The following is a 6,881-nucleotide window of genomic DNA, read 5'->3' as shown; positions in this document are numbered from 1 at the left end:
GAAGACAAATCAATCAAGAAACTCGTGCAAGAAGCAAGAATTCAGAGGAAGACGAAGTGTTGGAGCTGCGGAAGACTCGGATCGAAGAAGCTGATCAAGCTCTAATGGCGATTGATACCATGTTAATCTACAGAAATGTAGTGAGAGGAAGAAGAGATTCAAGAAATTCTAGAGAGAGAAGTAGAAAACATAAACTTTTAGTATATTGCTTTTCTTCGTTACTAAGTAATCTCACATACAACAGTATTTATACCCTTCTCAACATTCTAAACAAACTGCCTAATTAACTCTCTAATCTGAATACAAGTGGTAGTATCTCAGCCACACAATATATGTCTATCACTTTCCTCTCACGAACTAAGAAAGACATAAGGCGGTCTTAACTCAAAGTATCATAGCTTCTGCTTTCTGCTTAGTTGTTATCTGTGCTATGTGTTAATCTATTTCTAATGCACACGAAAATTTAGAGTTAAAAGTTATTTTTGATGTAAATTTGACGCATTATCTCTCTAATGAACCTGAAAAGTTGGATCGTATATGAGTTTGGAGCTTTTCCTAACTTTTTCCCAACCACTTCGTCCTCCACTACATTTCATTCTTTTCCTAGACAAAATACTGTCCACTTCGTCAAGCTCTCCGACTCTGTTGACAGAAATTTGTGATTTGGGAACATACTCTTCCAACAAAATTTCACCGCGATTAAAAAAGAATACGGTTTTATTGTTTATGTTCGGACCTATTCAAGATTAAATAATTTTTTAATTACAATCTCTTGTAATGACGACACAAGAGAAACACCCTTTGATAAGTTATGAAGAAATGTCATCAAGCCAACTCGTAGTCCAATGGAATTTAAGTGGGATTTGGGTGATGAGATTTGGATGGCAATTTGGATATCGTGCTTGTAGTGTTTGGGCGAATTTGTTCTCTGGTGAGCTAGGATTTTGTCTGGGTGAATTTGGTCTCTAGTGAGCCACGATTTTATCTGGGTTGAATTTGTTCTCTAGTGAGCCAGGATTTTACCAGTATGCCATGTAAGGTTATTGGTCCTCTTAAGGGTAGTGCTTGATTCATATGCTAAATGTGAGACTATGATTTTTCAAGGTTCGAGTAATGTTGATCTGAATATCATTACCTCAGAAGTCTAGTCATAGACTTAACAGCTTTGAGCGGAGCTGGACCAGACAGAGCAGCAATACCACCATCACCCTGTTCCCAGACAAGAGGCCAAGTCAGAGTGACTCTGCTGGTATGACCATTCTTATTCCGTAAGACAAGAGATCTGATCCAGATTGAATAACATTCACATATAACTTCTCCTTAATAAAATGTTTATCCACTTCAACATGTTTGGTCTGATCATGTTAAATTGGATTATAAGAAATATCAATGGCAACTTTGTTATTACAAAATAATTTTGATCTAGATGTTGGTGGAGAACCAAGGTATTACTTTCATATCAAATGATTGTAATGCCCAATCTAGGTTTTCCGCCAACGAAAGTAATACCCTTATTGTATGGATCTTTGCTACTAGAGCAAATGTCTCTATATAGTCAATACCATAGGTTTGAGTATAACCCTTGGCGACCAATCGTGCCTTGTACCTTTCAATGGATCCATCGGCTTGTACTTGATTGTATACACCCACCTATGCTCTTTCCTCTTTTTTTAGTTTTTGTTTTTTTACTCTGGGGAACGGGACTAAATCTCACGTTTAGTTCTTTTGAAGTGCACTCTTCTCTTTTTCCATTGTTTTAGTCCACATGGCGTCGGCTAATGCTTCTTTCAAGGAGCTCAGAACATTATCTGCTGATGTTTGTTGTATGAAAATTTTGCCTGATTCTGACAATTTATGTAATGACACCTAGTTAATAATGGGATATTTGGACTTTTTCCTTCATCCCGCGAGGATCGGTTAAGTGGTTTTCCTTGGTTGTGCCTGTAACATAACTTATAATTTGAACTGTTCGGTATATTAATAGGGAAAGTTAGACTTACCTCAAGAATATTCTCAGGATTATGATCATCTATATCTAGAGATGAGAAGGGGGAAGCTTCGACATCTTGATTCACAACAGGGACTATACTAGTTGCAGTTGTTTCAAGTTGCTGTGCTGCTTCTTCTGACATCGGTGTTGCTGCAGCTTCTAACAATGATGTTGCTTCTAGCAGTGTTAATCGTGATGTTGGCAGGGGCCCTGTTGGCCGTGGGTGTCGTAGGTGTTGCTGCTGGTAGTGGCGTTGCTAATAGTTATGGCCAATCCTCATTTTCACTTGTTGTCTCCCCTTAAAGAGGAGAGGTGGAAGAAGATGAAGAATACATCTTGGATTCCAAGAAAGTCACATTCATAGTGGGATAAGTCCGTCGAGTAGGAAGATAATAACAACGATGCCCTTTTTTATGCACCCCATACCCCATAAAAACACAATGAATGGCACAAGGGTTAAGTTTGGTGTGATGGATTTTATGAAGATGGACAAACGCAATACGCCCAAACACATGAGGTGGTAGCATTAAGATAAATGGTAGGGGCCCAAACCGAGAAAAAACCTGTAATTGTGTATGAAAAACCAAGACTTTAGAAGGCATTCTGCTTATTGAGATAGATAGCAGTCTGAACAGCGACCTCCCAAGAGGAGCAGGGAACATTGGCACCAAGTAACAAGGCTCGAGCATTTTCTAGGTTTTTACGCTCAGCCCCCCAATTTTGTTGAGGGGTTTGAGGACAAGTAGTTTCATAAAGGATACCATGAGTAGTGAATTACAGGGTAAAATTACGATTGACATATTCCCCACCATTGTCAAAATGTAATATATAGAGCTTAGTAGAAAACTGAGTGTGAATCATGATGTAAAAAGTCTTGAAAGCCGAACAAACCTCACTCTTATTTTGTAGAAGTTAGAGCCATGTCATCTGTGTACAATCATCCACATAGGTTACAAACCACCAAATTCCAAAAGAAGTAGAAATTGGAGATGGCCCCGAAACATTAGAATGTATTAATCCAAAAGAATAATACTTTTATTAGAACTTAACGGATAAGGTACACGACGACTCTTGGCTAGAATGCAATTAAAATCAGAAGCAGAACACCCAAAAATTAAATTTGGTAACACATGTTTCAAATAACTGAAAGACAGATGACCCAAACAATGATGCCACAACCATACTTGTCTTTTCTTGTAATCAGCCGCCTTTTGGATCAAGTTGACATGACTCGTACTGACATCATCCATAAAATATAGACCCCCCTCTTACTACCACGACCAATTATCTACTTAGTTAGAATATCCTGGATAACACAAAACTTAAGATACATTAGTATACAACAATTTAATTGTTCAGTAACTTGACCGGGAGACATCGATTTATGTTTTAATGATGGATAAGTAACGTATTGGGTAAAGAGAGAGTAGAAGTAAGATGCACAGTGCCATCACCAGTGACAGGAGAGGGTACACCATTGGCATTAGTGATACTACGTCTTAGTGGGATGGTGTGACAAACAAGATTTTTGTGGTCATAAGTCATATGGTATGTAGCGCCCAAGTCTATGAACCAATCACACTAATTACAATTACTAGACACATGTAAGGCACAACACAGTTACTTGAGAGCTTTAGATAGTAGTTGGTAATCTTCCTGAGATAGCAGCGACATCTGAGAGATGTCGTAAGAGTCGCTTGCCCTTGTGTTGTTCGCTAGTGCATCTCGTTCACGTTTTATTTTAAGCTTCAAGGGTTCCCACCATTCAAGATAACCATGCAGTTGGAAGAATTGGTCACGACCATGTTTCTAACTGCCACAATTTGTGCAGCCACCTACTGGAATCGGCGGCCTGACGCGAGTATTCAAAGGAGGAGTACTAGTGGGGATAAAATCGGGTAGGGTAGAATTGGCAGAATCGTTGGTGATTCCACCATGGAAGGGCGGGATGAGGTCGTGTTCTATGGTTTATTTTTTTGGTTACAAAAGGAACAGACAGAGCAGAAATCCTAGGATCTCTGCTTAGATACTATGCTAACTTTTTGTTTAATTCTCTCTTAATGTACAAATATATAGGAAATACAAATACATGGATTAAATAAATTACACATTATTTACTCTTCGTACAATGAACATAACGTAAAAAAGTCAATAAACCTACATATAAGACTTAATAAGCTTAATTGTTCAATGAACCTAATTAACACTCCCCTCAAGTTGCTTTAACAATTTTTTTTTTTGTAAAATATGGCTCAAGCCACTTTTGTCAGGAAATCTTCAACTCACGCCAACAGTAGCTTGCATGGCCCTAGGGGTAGATTCGTTTCGCCTCCTTTCCCTATTATCATAATCATGATCAGAAAGAGCAAGAAGGTAACCACAAGTTGGAAGGAAGGGAATTGAATCTCCATAAGGAAAATAATTGTGATTTTGGATTATACTGGCTTAATGTGATTACAAATATACTGTAGACTCCAGTTGCTTGACAAAAAAGTTCAGGCGTTTGGATTGTACAGTTTGGCTCTAGTTCTAACTTCTACTTCTATCCATTTTGCGGATGAATACACAACCTTATATGCTTCATGTGATTATTTTTCTTGGAATTTGTTTGCGTATGTGCCTATGACTAGATGATTACAAAAATCGTTTTGTAAAACATTTTTTTGCAAAACATTTTTTGTTTCGCCACTATTAATCATACTACTATGGCATTGAGTGGGGAAAACCACTGTTGTATTGATTGGAGAACTAGCTCAATGTAAAGTATGTTCTTTTTATGCCTTGAATGATAAAAGAATTTCAATTTTTTTTTCCCTAGTGCTAAGGAAATAATTCTGAATAGAATAGTGAAAACAATACAAATCAACGAGATAAGAAGATAACGATAAGTTACCTATAGCTTGGATTGCTAATTTATAGACTCAATAGATCTTGACGGAATTATGTAAAGTAAATACTGTAAACAAGAAAAATTATTTTGGTTAAAAATGAAACTAACTGAAATAGCTAAAACACTAAGTCGAAATAGTGCAATTTGTGAGAATTTATTGGACAAAATTGTACTAATTATTACTATCATTACTGTCTAGTCGCATTGTTTTATAATCGTAAGTAAGACTCGTATAAATAACTAGTTCGATACCCTTTTTTTTTTAATATGTCATAGACTAGGGCAAAAGCATCCATACCTACCAAACTTGTTATACAAGAGAGTATAACAAGTAGGCCTGGCAAACGGGTCGTGTCAGTCGTGTTCGTGTCGTTTTCGTGTAACACCTGTTATCTTAACGGGTCGTGTCGTGTCACACCCGTTATCTTAACGGGTCCTTAACAGGTCGTGTCACTTTACCCAACGGGTAAAGTGACCCGACCCGTTATGACCCGTTAAGAAAAATATATATTTTTTCTTAAATTTGCACATACCACACATTGCCACATAAATATTACTTCAAAACATTAAAACACATTTGCCGTTTAAGTACTACATCTACACTCGAAAATAAGAGCCTAATAAAAAAATAATACATACACTACTAATCTATTACAAATTTTAAATGTGCAAGGATATGCAAAATGAAACAGTTTTTGTTTTCAAGGTTGTGAAATCTTTCTCAAAAGTTTAAACCTCAATTTACAAAATCCTCGATTTACATCGATCATCATGAAATTGCATTGGAACTTTGGCTTGATCTATTACCTTCGAGAGTTATGTTGATGATGTTTTCAGTAAGGTTTTCCACGTCATAACTATCTTCTGCATAAACTAAGCATAGAAAAACCAAACATTAAAAATCATTCAAATTATGAGAAGTTTACCAAAATAATTATGAAAAAAAAATAAAACAATAGTACTATACCATACTTTTATTAAGTATAAACATAAGATTTTGTGGTATCCACTAGTGTAAATATTTTAAATTGAAGATCGAATTCAATCATTGTATTCATATAAGGTCAAGGAGTGTAGTTGTAAAAAATCATCAAAATCGGAGTTAAATTAACCGTTAAATCGTGATTTTTTGTTTATAACCGTCGAAAAGTTTTGTCCCGTTACGTGCTCTTTGAATGTTTGTTTTTTGCAATTTTTGGCGTATGCGATCTCGAAATATATACAAACATGTTTGACGGTTGGATCATTGAAACTAGTTTCGTAGAATGAGTATCCCATCAAAACAATAGATTCACTAATACTTAAGAGTTTATTCATACTTTTATTAAGTATAACATAAGATTTTGTGGTTTCCACTAGTGTAAATATTTTAAATTGAAGATCGAATTCAATCATTGTATTCATATAGGGTCAAGGAGTGTGGTTGTAAAAAACATCAAAATCGGAGTTAAAATGACCGTTAAATCGTGATTTTTCGTTTATAACCGTCGAAACGTTTTGTCCCGTTACTTGATCTCTGAATGTTTGTTTTTTGTAATTTTTGACGTATGCGATCTTGAAGTATATAAAAACATGTTTGACGGTTGGATCTTTGAAACTAGTTTCGTAGAATGAGTATCCCATCAAAACAATAGATTCACTAATACGTAATAGTTTATTCATACTTTTATTAAGTATAATATAAGATTTTGTGGTTTCCACTAGTGTAAATATTTTAAATTGAAGATCGAATTCAATCATTGTATTCATATAAGGTCAAGGAGTGTAGCTGCAAAAAATCATCAAAATCAGAGTTAAAATGACCGTTAAATCGTGATTTTTCTTTTTATAACCGTCGAAAAGTTTTGTCCCGTCAATTGATCTCTGAATGTTTGTTTTTTGTAATTTTTGACGTATGCGATCTTGAAGTATATACAAACATGTTTGACGGTTGGATCTTTGAAACTAGTTTCGTAGAATGAGTATCCCATCAAAACAATAGATTCACTAATACTTAATAGT

The sequence above is a fragment of the Malus sylvestris genome, chromosome 3 (genome assembly GCF_916048215.2).
Source record: "Malus sylvestris chromosome 3, drMalSylv7.2, whole genome shotgun sequence".
Classification (NCBI taxonomy): Eukaryota; Viridiplantae; Streptophyta; class Magnoliopsida; order Rosales; family Rosaceae; genus Malus; species Malus sylvestris.
This window is presented reverse-complemented; position numbering follows the sequence as displayed.